Genomic DNA, 24247 nt, shown 5'->3' with positions numbered 1-24247 from the left:
CAAAATAACGAAAAAATATTCCAAATAAAAAACGCTCTCTTTTATCTTAATGACTGCGCTGCACCAACAACTAACTCCTCAGTTAATATATATTTTCTTAACTCTTATACAACAAAGTAGAGAGAAAATAAACACAATACTCATGTCCTTGTTAACTGTTATTTTCACATACATATTAGTTTTCTTGCAGCTGCAGAAAGGATGTTTGAGAGTTTAGCATTTTTACTTTGTTTTTTGTTGCATATTTTTTGGCGCTACACCCCAAAAATGACGTTTCTTTTACAGAAGAGAAAGTTTAATATCTCTCAATTTATATGTTAATTCTGTGTTGTCTGTTTTATTTATTATATTTTTTCTAAGTACCACATAGCCTCATTGTTTTGTAGTAAGGTCAGTAGTAAATTTCGATCCAGCCGGCTTGGACGTAGTACGTAAAATTGTGATAATAATAAAAAAATTTTAAAAAATACGTGAATGAAAACAACTGAAATGTTACTGAACCCCAAAAAACTTGTTTAAGAAGCATAATCTCAACCTCATATATAAAACAACAAAAATTAATAATACAAATAATTTTTAAGTGTAAAAAAATAACAACAATTAATTACTAAAACAATATTTTAAACCACAGACAAAAAATTATACGAAAAAAAAAAAACAAAAATGAAATAATTTAATAAAAAGTTTTTTAAAAAATTAATTTATACCATTAATGATTTTGTCGTTTTAAAAAGTTTAAAATAATTTCCAGTTTTTTGTGCATACAAGTACATGCAATGTATGTACTTGTATGTTATACATAAGCATGTACTTAATACAATTTATTTCAAAAATGTAATAATCTTGTATGGAATTTGATTCAATATTAACAATAAAACAAGTGTTTTAATTTTGACCTTTAAAACAAGAAATCACTCTCAAAATAATACAGATTTTTTGAGAATATGTAAAACTGTATGAAAGACTTTTTCGAAAGCTAGAATGGCGATATTAGCGAATACAATTTACTTAAGGTCGTAGTGGACTTTAATAAAGCCATAACCGAATTCTTCGAAAACTCTGCATCATGTGAGTACCATTCCACTTTGGGATTGCCTGTAATGAAATAGCGAATGATCTGCTATAAAGGGAAATTAAGTTCAATTGACGAATACAAAACCGTTCGACACAACGAGGATAGAATTTAAAACATGGGCGAGAGAAACAGTGTCTAGATCCCAAACATAATATACATATTATGTCCCTTAAGTGTTCTGATTGAAAAAATCTGACTACGTAACGGAAACTAAGCTTCTGTCATATTGGATCATAATTCATTTCATTAATAGCTATATATATATTTCCACCAACATCTTCCATTAAAGGATCAACATGCCCGCACCGGCCTACGCGTATTTTTCCGACTTATACATACATCGAAAACCAAACCTAGCCACATGAATGTCTTAAAAACGTTATATATATAAAAAGTAGATTTATGAAAATCTTGCAGTTACTGAGAATTTTAATGAAATTATTTAAAATTTTTGAATTATGCAAAGTTTTTTACTTTTGAATGAAAATTGTTCTATTCATAAAGATGTTCTACAAACGTTTTCTAACCTTTAATCCTATTAAGTTATAAGCATAACAGGGTGACAAAAGTTGATTAAAACAATGTTTAATATAAATTTTTTTTAGCTTTTAAGAAAATTAACAAAATTAATATGGTGGCAGAAAAAGACAAGTTTATGGTACATACAGGTTGGCGTTTTCAGTCTTCAAAAAATTTGTGTGACAAATTTTGAGTCATTATTTTCAACATGAATGATTTGAATGCTTTATCAGTGGTAAAACAAATACAGTAAATGTTTTAGTTTGAATTTCAATTTATATTTACTTTAATAATACCGACAAAATCAAATATGTATGTATATCATAATTTAATTAGATTATTAAATATTTATGTATTCAAAATACACATGTAATATGTTAAATAACACTGTACAACACAAAAAAAAAAACAAGTAAGAAAGTATAGTCGGGCGTGGCTGACCATATGATACCCTACACCATTTATGAATATTATATGTGATTTATTTTTCATAATAAAGCATTTATCTTCAATATTCCATTGTTCCGATACATTTAAGCAATTTATGGATGAAAAACTAATTTTCTGAAAGAGGCTTTATATGGGGACTAGGGGCAAATATGGACCAAGCCCGATAAAATTTTGTGAATATATTTATATTTACGTAATATTTTATTGTGCTGAATTTCATCGCGATATTTGTGTTTATAAGTTAATTTGGGACATTCAAGTAATTTTCTGAAGAGGACTTTGTATGGGAGCTAGGGTCAAATGGGGCCCGATCTTTATGAAATTTGGCAGGGTCACCAAGACTTCTATAAAACTTAGTTGTGCCGTATTTTATCGATATATCTGTATATTTAACATAATTATGAGCTCAGAAGCCCTTTTCGGGGGTTCTGTTCTATGGGGGCTTGGGTCAAATAAAACGTGCGTGCCAAATTTCATCCAATTATCTTGAAAATTGCGACCTGTACCTTGCGCACAAGGTTTACATGGACAGCCAGCCAGCCAGCCAGCCAGCCAGACGGACGGACGGACATAGCTTAATCGACTCAGAAAACGATTCTAAGCCGATTGGTATACTTTAAGGTGGGTCTAGGACGAATATTTTTGTATGTTACAAACATCAGCACAAATCCAATATACCCTCCCCACTAAAGTGGTGTAGGGTATAAAAATAAAACAAAAAAATATGACAAAAACAAAAGACACGTGTTTCGTTTGAGGGGAGTTAAAGTTTCCCAACTCTGGCACATTCTTATTGTTAATCGGCATAAGTAACAATAAGACCCTTCCATTTTAGGTATAAAATGTGTTCAGCAATATCCCAGCAAAAAATCTGAAGTTTTTGGTAATAGCCAGTAGTTATTTCATACATTACTTGGTAATGAGTGTTCATTATCATCCACATTATTTCATTTAGCTGAATAGGTTATTACTGGTAAAGAACAAAACAATTTGGATTTGTTATGGCTCAATTGTCTAGGTCGTTCATTTAACAAACAGGGGTTCGTGGTTCGAGCCCTGCTGGATACTGTTTATTTTTTCAAAATGACATTCATTTATATATTTTTGTAAAAAGCCGTTCTCAAAATTATAAAAAGCAACATGTTAATGGAGCATCGAGTAAGAGGCTGGAGTGAGAAACATAGAAAACAACAGAATGCCTGAGTTCAAATCCCGGCCGAGGAATTTTTTTATTTTTTGTTTTCTACATACAAAGTCGGCCCAAAATAACTAGCTATCACATAACATATTTGTAGGTTTATTTGTAACTATTTATTTCGCAAAGTTTTTGTAATCAAATTAGTAACCATTTATTAATTTGTTTAAGGTAGGTACATATTATTTGAACCTCGTCGAACAAAAATAATTAGTTATTCACCCCAAAAGTAATTAGTTTCCACGTGATTCCATTATTTCTTTCTAGATTACTAGGTAATGAAAATTTTTGCTGGGATAATGTAAAACATTACGGAGAACATTTTTGTAGAAAATGTTAACTCCTCAAGTATCAAAATTTTCGAAATTTTTTTCATGCTAAATTTTTGGGGTACTTTAAAATAAAATTCTTAATAAATGCGAAATTAACCCTAAGCTCTCTTTTGTTGTCATATTTCTGACTTTCTGGTTGCATTTTCCATATTTGTCTATTCAGGGACTTATAGTAAAATTTCAGGGAGAATATTTTTGCGGAAAATTTAATCCCTTAAATCCCGGTTTTAATAGTGTTTTTGCTCTTTATTTAAAAGCAGGACAAAAAATCCTATACCTTGAGGAGTTAGAGGGTTAAAATATTCTACAAAATGTTTTCCGTAATATTTTACATATACCTAAAATGGAAGGGTCTCATGATTGCTTATGCCGATTAACAATAAGAATGTACCAGAGTTGGAGAACTTTAACACTCGCTCAAATGAAATTCAGATGTAAACTTTCAAAACGCCGATACACGTGTCTTTTGTTTTTGTCTCCTCTATCAAAATTTATTGGTCGGACCTTGTAATTTTGGAAAAAAATTGATTTTGTTGTATAGTGTAATTTATTATATTATATGTTTCTCATAAGATACTTGTCATAAAACCAATAAAATATTGACCTTTTCAGATAAGAAATCAACAATTGTATGAATATATCTCTATTAATACCAATATGGTTTAATATACCATACAACTACATGTAACATAGAATCTGTCGAAAAGAAAAACTAAACAATCCTGAGGGTTATTATGAAAATAACATAACATTTATGCCAAGACCTTTAGATATTACATTTATTACATAAGTATAAAATCAAATGAATATATCTAACTACATACGTATACGTACATACATACGTATGTATGTATAAAGTAATAAACAGAATAAAAGTGTCAAAAGGACTCTTATGAGTATAATTGAGTACTACCATATTCTTCTACAAACATACACATACATACATATATAAATACTATATATGTGTTTATATGCATCGTGTACGTTTGACTCAGTTTTCTTCATTTCATTGCAAACTCCTCGCTTCCTTTGCTGCCAAATTGTATTACAGTGGCGCTTTGTGTCTAACGTCAATACACACAGTGTCTAACTAATCACTCATTTATTACAATACTGTCATAATTCAAAAAAAAGCGGTTTAGAGAAAAACGACTTTAATTGTTTTATATTTTATTATTTCTGAAATAACTTTAAAAAAATTATCGGATTTTAAACATAAACATCGGAGTTATGCTAGTCTTGTAGTAAATGGACGCTATGTTTTAACTTTTACTCTGTTTGTTAGTTAGCTACACAAATATTAATGTTAAACAACATTGAAATTGCTACATATATACATATGTACAATTTTACATATGTATATATGTAGCAATTTTCTTAGTATTAGTTTACATAAAAATGCTTATTCCCAGTCGGCATTTTGCAGATTTGTTAGGTGACTAATTACCCAAATGATTTAACTGCTTTTAATAAACTTTTATATTTTATGACGTCAGGACAAAAAATTTTACAAATAATACAAAGAACTAAACTTTTATTGTTGGCGAAAGCAATTTTTGGACCACCTTAATAAGAGTCAAATAAAGTCCGATCATTTCGAAATTCGGCAAGGTCATCAAGGCTTGTATAAAACTTAGTTGTGCGAACTTTCATCGAGATACATTTATATTATACATAATTATGAGCTCAAAAGCCCTTTTCGGGAGGTTCAGTTGTATGGGGGCTAGGTGAAATAATGGACCGATTTTAACCATTTTCAATAGGCTTCGTCCTTGGGTCGAAACTCCAAATTTCATCAAATTATCTTGAAAATTGCGACCTGTACTTTGATAACAACGTTCACATGGACACACCCACGGTCGGACGATGGGACAGACATCGTTAAATCGACTCAGAAAGCGATTCTGAGTCGATCGGTATACTTTAAGGTGGGTATAGTACTAATATTTTAATGCGTTACAAACATCAGCACAAACGCATAATACCCTTCCCACTATAGGGGTGTAGGGTATAACTACACTATTAATTGGTGGTAACTGCAATTTTAATTCCTAGTATGACCTCAGTATTGTTGGCAATCTTGTACGAAAATGTTCACAGATTCACTACACACATATAAACTTTATAGAACTTTATAGGAAATTGGCATGTTTTCAAGTTTTCTTTCTTTTTGTTTAACTTGTTTCTCTCTATAACCCATTTGCTGCTGCAACTAAAAAAAAATTTATCAATTAAAAATTAAGTACTTTTGATCAGATGTTCAGATACCATAATTCAAATAGTATCTTCAAATTAAGAATATTGTTTTAAAATTTAAAGTACAATGCTTTTCCATAAGCCATTTAAGTTCCATATCATAATCCTGATACCAATACTTCCCCTGTTCCTCTATCTGTATACCCGTATGTCTATATGTTGCGAAGAATTTTCTAAAGATTTCTAATGATGGTTTTTTCATATTTGGTCACAATTTATTCCAACCAAACAACATGTACAAATGAAATTTTCATCAACTTGTATTTCACAAATACGAATAACTATATTGCAAAAACTTTTAAGCGCAAACAGGTGTACAAATTGCATTGACAACATTACAACAACAACTCCTGAATATCGAATTTCTTCTACGAATGTTAGAATATTTGATTATAATTTAAGATATGATCATTTGTTGCAAATTGCAATCAACATTTACATTGATATTGCAACATGTACAAGTAACTACATTCATATGTATGGCATTCTATGTATTTGTGGTTCAAACGATTTTGTATGTAGAAAACGTAATGACTTTATATTTACGTGTGCTGTTGGTGGCTTGTAATTGGATGTGAGTATTACATTTTCCAAGAGGAAGAAGAAAACTAGGTTATTAGATTTGTAACCACTAAAAATTGAAGCTTAGTTATTAATCTTACTAGCAAATGTTAAACATGTTGGAAATTCATGGGTTACAAAACCCGGAATTTTCTAAATGAAAAATTACATAAGTATTTAATACTATTCGCTCGCTTCAACCTTAAATTTTATTACTTTTTATACCCAAAGAGACATACATACATACATACATGTATGTATATTAGGGTGTCCTGAGGAATAGTTTTTTTTAGAATCTTATGTAAGAATACCTCTCAATCGATGCGTATTAATGTACGGAATACGAGAAAAGTAAAAAACGCTTTTATTTTACTTTCAAGTGATTATCTAAATTAGGCGTATACTTAATATTTTTAATATCTATAAATAATTAACATGTATACGTACAGGTGTCGTTAATAAATGCAGTGTAATTTCACAATATAAAACATTTCACTTTAAATGAGATGTAGTTCTTTTTTGCAAGATTATAATTTTTGTTTGCAAAAATGACTCCGAGGTCCCCAAACCTTTGGAGGTCCATATAAAATGCATGAATTTGGGCAAAACTAGGAGGCAGGGGTCTTTTTTTGGTCTTTATCACCTAGTAATAAAAACAATTCCTACAAAAAAGTAGTCCACGGGACACCCTAATGTACACATGTATTCATGTATATTTTGCAGTTCCTACACATGTCATTCGTTATGGAAATAGTCCACAAATTTTAAGACAAAAATTCAAATAAAAGAACTTGTCAATGTTTAGATAAAAGAAAACCACAAATGTCATGAAAAGACATTGTAAAAATTTATATTAAAAAATAAATCAACATCAATGTGGTCTCATCCTGGATGCTATAATACAAAATTAAAATTTACAAAATTGAACAAATTACAATTAAGATGCTATGGTAGCCATGAAATTTCATTATATAACCATTCATTTTATTGTTTTTTTATCTTTTTAAGCATAAGCTTAGTTGCCTAAATTTTAAGGAATCAAAATTTATGAGGCTTGTTTTACAATTGGACATTTGTATTATAATTTTATTTAACTTAATTTTGTGTTTTTTGTTCTTTTTATCTTCTTGACTGTATAGAAATTATTTATTTGAAATGGTTACCATTTACTCTTATTGTCGTTTTTCTCAGTGAAAATCCCCTCCAGTTATAGTCGTATCTTACACGTGTGGTACTAAATGGCTTTTTAACTTTTTAGTACAAGTATCTTTTAAGTATCTTGTTGTTGTTGTTGTTCTACAAACTTTTTTCTACTTTACTTTTGTTTTGTATACCCTACACCTACAGCCTTTGTGCTGATGGTAGTAACACCCATTGAGGTAGGTCCTAAACCTACCTTAATATATACCAATCGGCTCAGAATCACTTTCTGAAACGATTAAGCACTATCTGTCTGTCCGTCTGTCTATCCGTCCGTCTGTCTGTCTGTCTGTCTGTGTGTTTGTCTGTCTGTGTGTCTGTCTGTCTGTATGTCTGTCTGTCTGTATGTCTGTCTATCTATCTGTCTGTCTGTCTGTCTGTCTGTCTGTCCGTCTGTCTGTCTGTGTGTCCATGAAATGCTAGTTTTCACGCTACAATATAGTTTGATGAATTTTTCAAGATAATTTGATGAAATTTGGCTCATTTCTCTTGATTCAGGGACAAAGCCTAGTGGAAGTGTTTGAAATCCTCAATTATTTCACCAAAATTTATAAGGATTGACCCATATTTACCCTTGACCACGTATAACTCCTCTTGCAAGAAATCACTTTTTAGTCAAAAATGTTTTAAAATATTTCAGAAAAAATCCAGATTTATAGCATAACTCACTGGTGTAGAGTATCAAATGACCGACCATGGCCGACTATAAATTATTACTTGTTTCATTTATTGTTGTTTCTTCTTTTTACAAAAAGTTTGCAAATAAACAATTAGAAATACAATGTCTGTTGTATGAGTAAAAGACTATTGGCCTCGTTATCTTGTAAAAATAAAATTTCAATTTTTAAGTAGACTGTTGCAGTTACCACAATAACCAACTCAAACTCTTTTTTTTTAGTGAAAGTATGAATTATGTCAGGAATCTTAGGTATTCTGACAACATTGTGTAAGTCATATTTTACTCAACTACTACTGTTTTACTTAAAAATAAAAATGTTCACATTTTTTTTATAAAAGAAAAACATTTTAAAAATCTAGAAAAATTGTGGTAAACTAAAGCAAAATGCTGAGTGTTGAGGTTTTCATAACTAAAACTACTTTGTGTTTTTTTATACTTTTTCATACTTAAGAGGATTATAGTAAAAATGTGCTAAAATATGCGTCATATTATGTTGAGCTTATACTAAACGTAAGTAGGAAAAGTGCGAGGTCGACTAGTTATTAACCATTAAAAAAAAAAATTTCATTTTGCATTAAATATTAAAACGTTTTAAAAGCATTATGTTTAGTTAATTGTTGTAGAAATTAGCGAATAATTAATTTATTTTTAAGTAGGAATAATGATGCATAAATGAGTAAATAATTGCTCATATAACAATTTAAATAATTTTAGAATATTTAAGTTGTTTAACGAAACACAAACAAACTGTTTTAAAAATACTATCATACCCTCTACTACTACAGAAAATTGTACTGGTACTTAAGAACCCTGAAACACATTTTGTACTTTTAGTAGTAGAATTGTAACAACTAAAACTACAAATGACGTCGTTGAGTTTTATATTAATATTTTTAGTTTTTACTTTTAGTTTTCTTTTATTTTTTGTAGCTCCTTTTTTATTCTATTTTAAAATCTGTTGTTTTTATCATAATTGCTGGAAAATGTTACCCCTTATTACCACTTTGGAACATGTAATGTTTATTTAAACTGCATTCTTTTTCAATTTTGTTTTAACTAACATTCTATTTTAATATGAATTTAAGTGAATGCTTAACATTAGTTTTATTCAGATTTAAAAATGAGTTTAGAAAATGCTAAGCTTTTCATACTTTAAAATCTGCATTAAAACATGTAAAAACGAGTATGACCTACCATATGATACCCTACACCAGTGATTATGCTAAAAATGTGGATTTTTTTTTTAATTATAAAGCACTAAATTCTGAAATATTTTAACAATTTGTTGACAAGAAAGTACTTTCTAAAAGAAGGGTTATAAGGAGGCAGGGATTTAATTTGGGTCCATCTTTATAAGTTTTGGTAGAGAGATTTACGTCTACATTAAAGTTATTTATGCAGAATTACAGCGTGATATTACTGTTTATAAGTGAATTTTTACCATCAAGTCATTTTCTGAAGGGGACATTATATGGGGGCTAAGGTCAAATGGGACCTGACCATTACAAAAATCAGTTGTATTTTTTAGGCTTATATAAAACTAAGTTTCGCCAATTTTTTAAGAGATGCATGAACATTTAACATATTTATGAGCTCAAAAGCCCTATTCGGGGTAACGGTTGTATGGGGGCTGAGATTAATAATGGACCCATTTTAACCATTTTCAAATAAATGGGTCAAAAGAAGAGTATGTGTCAAATTTCATCAAATAATCTTGAAAATTGCTATCTGTAGAGTGCGCACAAGGACACACAGATGGACGGACAGATAGACGGACATAGCTAAATCACAATCACACAGCACAAACATATAATACCCTCCCCGCTACAGTGTTTTAGGGTTTAATTATAATCGCCCGCATGATGGCACTAAATCCAGAATGGCCAATTCTCAAAGAATCTGTTAAAATCAGTTAAAAGTTTTAAAATTGGTAATTTTCCAAAAAAGGGTATTGAAATTAATTCCGAATAAAGAACTTAATTCCGAATTTAAATAGAAGTATTTCATCTTCAGTTTAAAATATCAAATCTAAACATTTTTCGTAATAAACCCTAATGGTGTAAAAAATCTAAAACTTAACCTTTTTGGGGTTAAATAAGAAAATGGAAAAAAGGCTAGAAACTAAAACATAAAACATTGAGGCAAAATTTAATTTAAATAAAAGGCATAAATTTAACCTCAAAAAGTCTAACAAAAGGCAACTGTGGTAATTATTAAGAATTACTAATCAATTGAAGCATCGCACAGTGTCAGATTTTGCAATTTTAGGGGGACTAAACTCTGAATTTTAAAATTATTAAACATAATGCTATGAAAACGTCAATAGTCTATATCACTTTTTTATCTAGGATCAGAAAGGCGCAAAAAGGGGCGAAAACGGGTAAAATTAGTACTTTCTTATATAATGTTTTCATTCTAACGTGGAAATATTTGTGTTTTAACTCTAAAAACTTTTAAATATATGTAATAGTAAAGTACTTAAGCGACTGGGTGTTAAAAAGGGCAAGATTTTAAATGTGAGTGAAAAATTACTTAAAATAATATCAATTAAATATTAATCTTTAGAAAATTTTAAAACACAAGGGTAAAAACGGGAAAATATTTGTATTTTTGGTACTTTTTGCAACTTTTGTGCTTGTTCCTATTACGCCAATACATGTTACAAACACATCAATTTTAAAAACTTGATAGATCTACACTAGGAAGCATCAATGGCTTTACTATTTGGACAATTGTCTCTCATATTGAATTCAAACAAATGCAAAAAATTATCAAAAATTTTTTGACTTTTGTCCCCCTTAATTTGCAAAATCTGACACTGTGCATCGTTGCGTATACTTAATATTTATCTATTCTAAGGTATTCGATATTCATCATACGTACGATGGAACGGATAATAACGCAAGCCGAAATGATGGTTTGGAAAAACTAATCTAACTCGATTTCATGTATTTTTAGGTGAAACCGAATCTTGTATCGATTTCGATATCTTTATCACCTACAATTTTCTCGGAATATTATATTGAATATTTAGATCATATTACGTAAATTTAATATTATTATAAAAATATATTTACGTTTAAAGATAAGTTACAAACATTTTAATAGATTTTACATAACAACGCCTATTTTGAATAAAATATTTAAATTAAACTATTAATTAATATTAATTAACATAGCCTGCTGTTGAATTGTTTCTAGATACAGGCGGAGCATAAGATCTGTGTAAATCTGTTAAATTGAAAATATAAACAAATATTTTAAATATATTTTGTTGTTATGATTTTATCAAGTAGAAAGTGTAAATAAATTCTTACATAAACATATTTTCCCCCTTCTTTACCAGATTTATTTATTGCGAAAAATTTTATTAAGTCAAATTATTTTGATTGAGGACATTTTGTAAAGTTTAAATTAAATTTGAAAAAAAAAAAATGTTTACATTTCTAAAGAAATTTCTTGTGAATACAAAATTTACTTTGCTTTACAGTTTCTTAATATAAAGAAACATTCTAAAAATGTTTGTATCTTCTTTACTTTCTCCTTTGTCAGTGAAGTGTAGTGAATCAAATTATATACGACACGTGATTTTTAATACAAATTTTTTCGTTAAAAATTTGTACTTACATACCAAACATTTCTTTACACTTTATTATCTGTTGAAGGAAGGAAAAGTTAAGAAACACTACTTGACTCTATAAGACAGTAAAGTAATTGGAGCAATACAAAATTTTTAATGTAAAAGTTTTTTTGTCACTTTATACTCTACTTTTGTAGTGGTGAAAGAGTGTTTTCAAATATTTGAAATTTGTGGAGGAATGTTGTGAAAAGACGTTGAGTAAATATGTTTTTGAGAGTTGCAGTGATTTGAATTAATATAAAGTATAAAGTATTATATGAAAGGATATATAATATATATTTTAAAATTCAAATAAATTTAATATTCCAAAAACATTTATGTAAAACAATTACATAAATAACAGTTATTTAAAGCTTCCTGTATAAGCAAACATTGTATTTTTTTCCATGAAATTATCATTGCAAATGACAAAATATTATAAATTAAAAAATATTTATGTAGATTAATTTCTATGTTTACTGAAAACTTGTCACAATGCTCATGTTATCTTGAAACAATTAGGAACAAAATGAATTATGGGATTAAAAATAAAAACATAACCCAATAAATATTTTGCAATAAAGCAGGAATTACATATTTAAAATAAGATAAAATAATTAACAGAGTGATATTTTCGTAAAGACTAAAAATGTTATGAAATCATAATTTCAGTTTTTACTTTTTATAAAGCATTTCTTTTTTATTTAAATTCTTACTTGATTGTAATCACAATCTACTTGTTAATTGGGAAATCTTTTTATTCCTTAAAAAAAAAAAATAACAATATTTTTGACAATGACTTTGTGGTTTTCAACAACAAATTTGTGGACCATGGAAATTCAGGAAATTAATTACAATTCATTTGACTAACAAAACAAATACAACAACAGCAGCAACTACAATAACAGTATTTGAATTTATAACAATACTTTACAACCATATTCAAACAAACTTTAAATGAAACCTATAACAGGCAAAAGTAAAAAAAAAAACAACAATGCAAATATTGTCATACAAATTGTGCTATAATAAAAAAAAATAACAACAACAATTGAAAATAAAAATTGAGTGTAAATTTCTAAAAAGTCAACAATTATTTAGGGTTCATTTTTAGCAAATAACAAAAATTTCAACACATTTTGAACAAACCAACTATTGGACCATTAAATGTATCTAGAACGCATTATCAATGTGTTTTTTATACCCTCCACCACCATCAGTGGTGATAGAGGGTATATATAAGTTTGTCGTTCCGTGTGTAACACCAAGAAATATTCATCTAAGACCCAACAAAGTATATATATTCTGGGTCCTTATGAAATTCTGAGTCGATTTAGCTATGTCCGTCTGTCCGTCTGTCTGTCTGTCTGCCTAAAACACGCTCACGTTAAAACTAAGCAAAAGAAATAAACTAAATTTACCAATAAATATCCATTGTTGTCCTAAGCAGTTTGGTATTGAAAATCAGCAAAATCGGTTCACAACGTAAAAAGTTATGAGTAAAAATTTCAGACTACCTCGAAAAAAATTAAGTTTTTTTCCTAATTCTTTTGAAGTTTTCTCAGAAACTACCAAAGATATTGCGATGAATTTTGTCACACTTTATTTTTTTAGGGCAGTAATCAATTATGTTCAAAATCTTTACAATCGATCCAATATTTCCCATAGACCCCATACAAAGGTATATATTCCCGGAAATTAGTTTATCGTTAATAATTCAATCAAATATATCGGTATCAACACCAAATTTTGTACATACAAATATAATATGAACAGAAATCATATTACTAACGTAGATCTCAGTCGGTCCACAATGGGTCATAGCTCCCATATAAGGTCCACTTGTGAAAATCACCTAAACGCACATATTTCATTGATGAATAAAGCTATTGTGATAAAATTCGGGCTGGATATGTTTTATGTACATACAAATCATTCTACCGAATTTTTTGCGGATCGGTCCATTATTGGTCATAGCTCCCATATAAGGCCCACTTCCGAAAATCATTTAAAATCTCATATTTCATTGCCAAATAAAGCTATTTTGATAAAATTCGACACAAATATGTTTAGTCTAAATATAAATCACTATACGAAATTTTTTCCGGATAGGCCCATAATTGGTCATAGCTCCCATATAAGGTCGACTTCCGAAAATCAACTTAAACGCATACATTTCATTGAATTATAAAGCTATCGGTATAAAATTCGACACAAATCTGTTTTGTATACATACAAATCTTTATACAAATTTTTTTACGGATCGGTCCATTATTGGTCATAGATCCCATATAAGGCCCACTTCCGAAAATCACTTAAAAGCTCATATTTCAATGTCAAGTAAAGCTATCTTGATAAAATTCGACACAAATATGTTTTGCCTAAACATGAATCACTCTACGAAATTTTTTCTGGATAGGCCCATAATTGGTCATAGCTCCCATATAAGGTCCACTTCCGAAAATCACTTAAACGCATATATTTCATTGAATTCTAAAGCTATCGGGATAAAATTCGACTTGAATACGTTTTGTGTACGTACAAATCATTTTACAAAATTTTTTACGGATCGGTCCATTATTGGTCATAACTCCCATATAAGGCCCACTTACGAAAATCACTTAAAAGCACATATTTCATTAACAAATAAGGCCATCTTGATAAAATTCGACACAAATATGTTTTGCCTAAACATGAATCACTCTGCAAAATTTTTCCCGAATAGTCCCATAATTGGTCATAGTTCCCATATAAGGTCCACTTCCGAAAATCACGTACACGCATATATTTCATTGAATTCTTAAGATATAGGAATAAAATTTGACTTGAATATGTTTTGTGTACATACAAATCACTTTACCACTTTTTTCTCGGGTCGGTCCATTATTGGTCATAGCTCCCATATAAGGTCCACTTCTGAGAATCACTTAAACGCACATATTTCATTGTCAAATAAAGTTATCTTGAGAAAATTCGACACTTATATGTTTTGTCTTTACATAAATCACTCTACGAAATTTTTTCCGGATAGGCCCTTAATTGCTCATAGCTCCTATATAAAGTCCACTTCCTAAAATCACCTAAACGCACCTATTGGAGTAAAATTATACTTGATCTTTTTCTGCATTATACGAAATTGTTTCCTGATCGGTGCATAATTGGTCACAACTCAGATATAAGGACCATTTCTGAAAATTACTTGAACGCACATCTCATACATAGGTATACAATTTTTTCTGGATCGGTCCATATTTGGTCACAACTCCCATATAAGGGCCATTTCTAAAAATTAGATAGTTAGGTGGGTTTCAATAAAAAGTAGCTTGCTGGTGGAGGGTATTTAAGATTCGGCATAGCCGAATATAGCACTCTAACTTGTTTTTTTTAATTTTTGTTATATTTACCATAAAAGAATATGGAAAGTAACACATAGAAATATTTGTCTAATACCTACAAAAGTAAATATATTATGGGTTCTTATTAGATTTTAAGACGGTCTACCCATGTCCGTCCGTTCGTCTGTATGTCTGTCTGTCTCTCTGTCTGTTGAGATAGAGTCTAAACGAAAAGGGGTAGAAAGCTGAAATTTTTGCACAAATATTTTTAGTTGATGCTGTTTGTTTGTTTGTTTATCGTATTTCCAAACAAACAAAAATCCTATATTTCTTTAAACTTCAACAAAGACTTACTGCCTGTTTCACAATATCACTTAAACTTAATAATATTTTAGGATATTGTAAAACAATAATTTAAAAAAAAAATTTCCAATATTTTCAATTTCCCAACCACTTCCTTTAATTTTCATAACTTTTTATTTTATATTCTAACATTCTCTTTCTATCACTTCAAAGTAAATTAATCTTTCAGTTTCATTTTATGTAATAGTTTTCAATAGCAAAATCAACACAAGAATCACGAGTAATTGCACAAAGTTTATCTTTCTTTTTACCAATTAAAATTTAAAAAATTTCAAAAAAAAAAAAAGGATTTAAAAGAAATCAACTATATGATTTATTTAGAAATGTGTTCCGATACATAACGAAATTTATTCGAATTCTGTGTAAAAATCAACTTTCAAAGTCACGCAACTTTAAACAAAAACTTCTGATGTTGTTAAAGATTTTCCAAAAATACATATGTATGTACTTGTGCATATCTTTAAGAAAGCAAACGTTTCGAAACTTTTAGTTACTCTCTTCTAAACTAACTAACTAACTAACTAACTAACTAACTAACTAACTAACTAACTAACTAACTAACTACTAACTAACTAACTAACTAACTAACTAACTAACTAACTAACTAACTAACTAACTAACTAACTAACTAACTAACTAACTAACTAACTAACTAACTACTAACTACTAACTAACTAACTAACTAACTAACTAACTAACTAACTAACTAACTAACTAACTAACTAACTAACTAACTAACTAACTAACTAACTAACTACTAACTAACTAACTAACTAACTAACTAACTAACTAACTAACTAACTAACTAACTAACTAACTAACTAACTAACTAACTAACTAACTAACTAACTAACTAACTAACTAACTAACTAACTAACTAACTAACTAACTAACTAACTAACTAACTAACTAACTAACTAACTAACTAACTAACTAACTAACTAACTAACTAACGACTAACTAACTAACTAACTAACTAACTAACTAACTACTAACTAACTAACTAACTAACTAACTAACTAACTAACTAACTAACTAACTAACTAACTAACTAACTACTAACTAACTAACTAACTACTAACTACTAACTAACTAACTAACTAACTAACTAACTAACTAACTAACTAACTAACTAACTAACTACTAACTAACTAACTAACTAACTAACTAACTAACTAACTAACTAACTAACTAACTAACTAACTAACTAACTAACTAACTAACTAACTAACTAACTAACTAACTAACTAACTAACTAAACTAACTAACTAACTAACTAACTAACTAACTAACTAACTAACTAACTAACTAACTAACTAACTAACTAACTAACTAACTAACTAACTAACTAACTAACTAACTAACTAACTAACTAACTAACTAACTAACTAACTAACTAACTAACTAACTAACTAACTAACTAACTAACTAACTAACTAACTAACTAACTAAACTACTAACTAACTAACTAACTAACTAACTAACTACTAACTAACTAACTAACTAACTAACTAACTAACTAACTAACTAACTAACTAACTAACTAACTAACTAACTAACTAACTACTAACTACTAACTAACTAACTAACTAACTAACTAACTAACTAACTAACTAACTAACTAACTAACTAACTAACTAACTAACTAACTAACTAACTAACTAACTAACTAACTAACTAACTAACTAACTAACTAACTAACTAACTACTAACTAACTAACTAACTAACTAACTAACTAACTAACTAACTAACTAACTAACTAACTCTAACTAACTAACTACTAACTAACTACTAACTACTCCTAACTAACTAACTAACTAACTACTAACTAACTAACTAACTAACTAACTAACTAACTAACTAACTAAACTAACTAACTAACTAACTAACTAACTACTAACTACTAACTAACTAACTAACTACTAACTAACTAACTAACTAACTAACTAACTAACTAACTAACTAACTAAACTAACTAACTAACTAACTAACTAACTAACTAACTAACTAACTAAACTAACTAAACTAACTAACTAACTAACTAACTAACTAACTAACTAACTAACTAACTAACTAACTAACTAACTAACTAACTAACTAACTAACTACTAACTAACTAACTAACTAACTAACTAACTACTAACTAACTACTACTAACTAACTAACTAACTAACTAACTAATTAACTAACTACTAACTAACTAACTAACTAACTAACTAACTAACTAACTAACTAACGAACTACTAACTACTAACTACAACTAACTAACTACATAACTAACTAACTACTAACTAACTAACTAACTAACTACTAACTAACTACTAACTAACTAACTAACTAACTAACTACTAACTAACTAACTAACTAACTAACTAACTAACTAACTAACTAACTAACTAACTAACTAAACTAACTAAGCTAACTAACTAACTACTAACTAACTAACTAACTAACTACTAACTACTAACTAACTAATAACTAACTAACTAACTAACTAACTAACTAACTAACTAACTACCTAACTAACTACTAACTAACTAATTACTAACTAACTAACATACTTTAGTGACAATATTTTTTGACAGCCTGAACCCACGCGGAGTACCACCTCAGTTGGTTTGAGTTCAATGGGTTTAGTAAAGTTTGTTAGATTGTGTGGGTGTTTTAACTTGTAGTTGTTATTAACTGGCCCAACATATATATACCACTGATTTGTAATTACTGTTATATCGACTGCAATTACGTTGGTATTTTCTGTTTACTATTGCTTCTCAGTGGTTTAGCTCAATGATAATTATAGAATGCAGTGAATTCGTCATGAAATAAATTGCATTTCAGTCCAGTTATAATTTAACACTTCACTTAATTGAAAATAAACGGAGGATTGTATGATATTTTTGTTATTTTAGAACATTTATAGAATGTTCGTTAATTGTCAATGACGTCAAAAACGAAATCTGTACAAGCAGTCTTCAGAAGTGTGAAATAAAAAAGAAAGCGCATCCCTACAAGTTGCGTAGTTGTTAATTTCATCACCAGAACAAGATAATGGGACTTCGGACAAGCTTTGAAACCTAGTTTTAAGTGCGAATAAAAATATACAAAATTATTCTGCCATTAAATTACTTGTTATATTTAAATAATTGTATAGAGTATTACATCAAAACATTTAAATATTTTGACCAACCTATTTAATTATAAAAAAAAATTCTAGACAAAAACAATTACATCGACTTTCCTTTAAATTTGTTTTCAACAATCTAAAACCAAAAGAACAAAAGTTTTATCGTTAAAAAACAATTTATTTTGGCAAGTTTTAAGCTTTTACGAAAAAAATAAAAAAAAAAAAATAGTCAACAAGGATTAAAATTAATAACAACAAAAATATATTTTGCCATACAAAACACATAAAAGAACTCTCATAAACAAAAAGTTCATGTACAATGCTAAAGTTGTAGTAGTTGTAAAAATAAAATAAAATTGAAATTTAAATCTTTACTGAAGTGAAATAATTGTATGTTTTTATAAGAACAGAACATGTTAAATAATTGTACAATTAAGGATTACATTGTCTACTAAAGGATTTATATTATACATATAGATGGACAATTAATTAAAGTGATAGTTTAAGAGGATTAAATGTAATGTATATGGAAATTTGATATAGCTGCTTTTTAAATCTCTGGCTATTTCGAATTTTACTTAATATCACTTATTTACTACAAGCATAATTGAAAAATCGGGACTTTTTGGACTGTGTATTAAAAAAAGGGTATTTTTTATAATTTTTTGAAAGGTTTAGCAAATTTTTCGAACTATCTAAAGGGTATTTATTGAACATGTTGAAAAAAATATAAGGAATTTGTTTAATGTTGTTACTTTAATAGAAGAATTTTACTTCAAAAACTTACAACAACATAATTTTCATATGTATGCGTTGTAAGCGTGGATTTTCAGTACGTATGAGCAATAATTAATTAAACATTTCGTATACGTAATATGATATGCATTTTTGTTCAAATTGGTTTAGCAAGCTTCAAAAGACGTACGATTAATTAACGAAATCGTTACTTAATTTATTATATAATTTACACTTCATTAGCGCTTATCTCTGAACACTTCCTTTTTCCATTAAAAACCCTAATTTCCTTTATTAGGTTCAAGCATGGAATCGCTAATTAAAATGTTCTGTTTTTTAAAAAGAAAAATAGGTCATATTTTTCTCTCTGCTTTTTTAATATAAATCAGAGACAATACCGAAAGGAAACTATTATCAAACATATTTCCACAATTCCAGGGAAATGCATTTGTTATGTTTTGTTTTAAATTCCAAACAATTTCCCAGAAAAACAGCAAAAAGATATAAACTAGATATAAACTCGTAAAAACCATGTAGGATTTAAAAAGAGAAAAGTTATAAAAAGTGCTCTAGAATCAGTTAAAACATACACAACATCAACTCAAATAGGAATTTCAACAGAATATGATAGACTATGATAGACTTACACCAAATAATAATAGAGCACAATAAAAGCAGAAATAATGTATAGTTTTCTCAATCAAAAGTTAAAAAATCAATCAAGTTAATTAAAATTGTCTTTACACATCAACTACAACAGCATTACCAATACATAGTAAAATGTTAGAAAAATATAAACACAACAGAATACATATTTCACTATGTAGTATATCATAGCAATGCAATTGTATTAAATATATTTAAGAGAATTAAATTTTGTTATCTGATTTAGAAAAAACAAAAAAATTTTATTGAATATAAAATCACATCAGTATTATAAAACAATCAATCAAACAAAAACTACAGGAATTGAAATCAAATATATTTATTTATGATGGATTTAAAGACAATTGACGGCAAACTGTGACAACAAAGTATTTCCCAGATGTTAGTAAAAGTGAAAGATTATAAATAAATGTGATAAACTAAAATATTTTATGTATCTGACACTAATAAATGATAAACTTTCGTAATAAACAATGGAAGTAAAATTTTTAGTAAATTATTTGAAATTTATGTTGTCCGATATATATTAATATCATTGGCATTAAAAAAAGTCACATAGTTTCAGTTTTAACATCATTTCACTTTATCTTAAATACCCAACACGAATGTATCATCATCAAGGTGGTACAATAACTGAAGGTCAAATGAAATATGGTCATATTATCGTTAAGCGTTATGACATTTTACATAAAGGGCAACAAAGTAAATGATGATAACTTCCTTCTGTGCAAAGATAACAAAAATGATTAATGTAAACATACAATGGCACCAGCGGACAATACATTTTTATTTTAGAGGGAGAACATTTAGCGTTATGACAACTTTATGATTTCACACCTGTTTCTTGGTTTATTTATGTTTTGTTACTAAATAGCTTAATAGATAAATATTACAGGGTAAGAGGAAATTTTAGTTTTCGAGAATTTCTTCATTTCAGTGCGTTTATATCCAATTGAGAAAGTAATTCAAATCTGTGATCACTTACAATATTTTTAAAGGTTAAGTTAGGTTAGGAGGATGTATTATCAACCTCCTCCAATCAAATCCGAAGAAATACACGTAAGCCACTATCGGGACTGTTGTGCGCTCCTTTTATGAGAAAAAAAATGTTCACTGAATGTATTATTTTACAATGTTCAGAAACTCAGGACGAAATTCCTAAGAATTTTCTAATCAGTGTTAGTCAGGAATGTTATTTCTGGAATAACATCACTTTCAAGATAATTGGATTTAACTTCGCCGAATGCCTGACAATGGCAAAGAAAGTGATCCAGAGTCTCCACATGCTCCACATTTGTCTGAAGCCGCAAGGCCAATTTTGTATAGATGTGCTCGTAATCTTGTGTGTCCACTCAGAATACGTACCATCATACTTACATCAGACTTGCTCATTTTGAAGAGATTTCTCGTCTTGCTCTCGTCAAGGTCATCCCATAGGATCTTTGTGGTTCTACCCACCGTTTCATTATTTCTAGAGGCGTTCATTATTTCAAGAGGCCTTCTGTTATTCTCTCACCCATATGTTTAATTCAGCTTTTGTTGCGTCTAAGGTTAACTACCTCGAGTTCCCTCCCCTTAAAGCTATTTCATTCGCCCTTTTGTTGCCGAATACTCCCGAGTGACCTGGTACCCATATGATGTAAGCTTTACCTCTGGAAGAATATTCAGTTAAAGCTTTCTTAAAATCCAATACGCTCTTAGATATCGGTAAATATATTAAGCCCTGTGGGCGCCATATTTATTATAATCCAATTTACACATTCCGTTATTGCTCGGACTTCTGCCTGGAAGCTAGTGTTGTGATTAGGTAAACGCTGGTATATTTCTATTTCTGGGTCTTCAACATAGAACCCCAGGCCCACTTTGTCGCCCAATTTAGAGCCATCCGTGTAACAACGGTTTCATACAGGTATTTGCTCCAATGTTCCTAGAGCCTTGGTTGAAGTATTACACATGGTACCACTTATACCAAGCAGCATGTACGCTGAATTCCCTGTAGTAGTTTGATATTATACTTTTTGTCCAAAGCAGTCCATCAGATTATTGAAGCATAAGCTATGATTGGTCTAATTACACTTTTATAAAGCCAATTTGTCATAGTGGGACTAAGTCCCCACTTCCAGCCTATAGTTCTCCTACATATTGCACCGATGTGCCTTATTGATCCTATCCTCTTCTGCAACTAACTGATCAATATAAATAATGTAATACAAATTAGAAAATACATATTTAATACTTTAACATATTAAATTACTTTTAATTTGCTATAAATCCTTTTAGAATCTAAATAGTACATTAGATAGGAACACATTCATACATAACATTTTACATCATTTTTCTTTTTTCTATACAAACCAGTTATTTTAAGCAGTTCTAGGGACTTTGTGAGCACTGGTAAGAAATTAAAAATGAATGGAGTAAAAAATTGAAAACTGAACACCAGCATTTTATACGAAGTAAACGTAGAAATCTTTATACGACAGTAGATCTGTACACTTACATACCTAAAAACATTAATACATTTGTACATGTTGACATGTGTTCGTTTGGCATAAAAACACCGGAAGCTACTCTAGAACTGACTAGCATGTTTGACATAACTTGACAGATATAAATATGTGAAAGAAATTCGTGTAAATACACTTGTATGCGAATACAAAACTACAGGAGTTTTACACGTCTGTACGTAATGCATGTATTTTGTACGACATTTAATGCCCATTGTGTAGTTAGAATTGAAGTGTAATTACTTAGAATTGATAGACGATCAACTGTCCATTTCCTTTTACTACCTTAATTTTCTAAAACTTGGGTAAACTTTTAAAATTTTTGAAAAATATTCATATATATAGTCTTTTGAAGTTAATATTTCAAAGTAAAATAACCCACTTAACTTCGAAATTTTCTGAGACCTATGTATTATTAAACTCTAACTTTTATCACTAATGAATATAATATTAAAGCTTAATTTCTATTTCCTATTTCTTGTATACTGTGCCTCTAGTTTAGCCAGAAATTAGACTTTTATGTTTTCACTATATTTGTTGGGAAATTAAATTGATCACAGATTTTCTTTTTGCTCAAGCGCCTCTAGTTTAGCCAGAAAATGGACTTTTATGTTTTCACTCAAAAAATTTATTTTTTATGGTAAATAATAGTGATCACAGATTTTTTTTCTTTTCGACCTAGCGCCTCTAGTTTAGTCAGAAAATGGACCTTTATGTTTTCACTCAAAAAATCGATTTTTGATGGTAAATGATAGTGATCACAGATTTTCTTTCTTTTTGCACTAGCGCTTCTAGTTTAGCCTGAAAATGGACTTTTATGTTTTCACTCAAAAAATCGATTTTTGATGGTAAATTATAGTGATCACAGATTTTCTTTCTTTTTGCCATAGCGCTTCTAGTTTAGCCAGAAAATGGACTTTTATGTTTTCATTCAAAAAATCGATTTTTGATGGGATATTAAAGTGATCACAGATTTTCTTTCCTTTTGCCCTAGAGCTTCTAGTTTAGCCAGGAAATGGACTTTTATGTTTTCACTCAAAAAATCGATTTTTGATGGTAAATGATAGTGATCACAGATTTTCTTTCTTTTTGCACAAGCGCTTCTAGTTTAGCCAGAAAATGGACTTTTATGTTTTCACTCAAAAAATCGATTTTTGATGGTAAATTATAGTGATCACAGATTTTTTTTCTTTTTGCCATAGCGCTTCTAGTTTAGCCAGAAAATGGACTTTTATGTCTTCATTCAAAAAATCGATTTTTGATGGGATATTAAAGTGATCACAGATTTTCTTTCCTTTTGCCCTAGCGCTTCTAGTTTAGCCAGGAAATGGACTTTTATGTTTTCACTTAAAAAATCGGTTTTTGATGGTAAATTATAGTGATCACAGATTTTCTTTCTTTTTGCACTAGCGCCTCTAGTTTAGCCAGAAAATGGACTTTTATGTTTTCACTCAAAAAATCGATTTTTGATGGTAAATGATAGTGATCACAGATTTTCTTTCTTTTTGTCCTAGCGCCTCTAGTTTAGCCAGAAAATGGACCTTTATGTTTTCACTTAAAAAATCGATTTTTGATGGGAAGTTAAAGTGATCACAGATTTGCTTTCTTTTTGCCCCAGCTCCTCTAGTTT

The 24247-nt window shown here is 29.1% G+C and overlaps 1 long non-coding RNA gene across 1 annotated transcript in view; it reads left to right on the top strand.

Annotated features, from left to right (window-relative positions):
• Positions 1-408: 408 nt before the first annotated feature.
• LOC119601198 overlaps positions 409-24247 on the top strand; it is a 42620-nt gene continuing 18781 nt past the window's right edge. The window contains exons 1-2 of the long non-coding RNA XR_005231194.1: positions 409-582; positions 882-1068. This is a non-coding gene — a long non-coding RNA (uncharacterized LOC119601198). The remainder of the gene's footprint in view (positions 583-881; positions 1069-24247) is intronic.

Source organism: Lucilia sericata, unplaced genomic scaffold, assembly GCF_015586225.1.
Source record: "Lucilia sericata isolate MDLA Ls3-8-SP2 unplaced genomic scaffold, ASM1558622v1 Contig000148F_arrow, whole genome shotgun sequence".
Classification (NCBI taxonomy): Eukaryota; Metazoa; Arthropoda; class Insecta; order Diptera; family Calliphoridae; genus Lucilia; species Lucilia sericata.
Note: the sequence above shows the minus strand (reverse complement) of the source record. Positions and strands in the feature narration are given on the sequence as shown.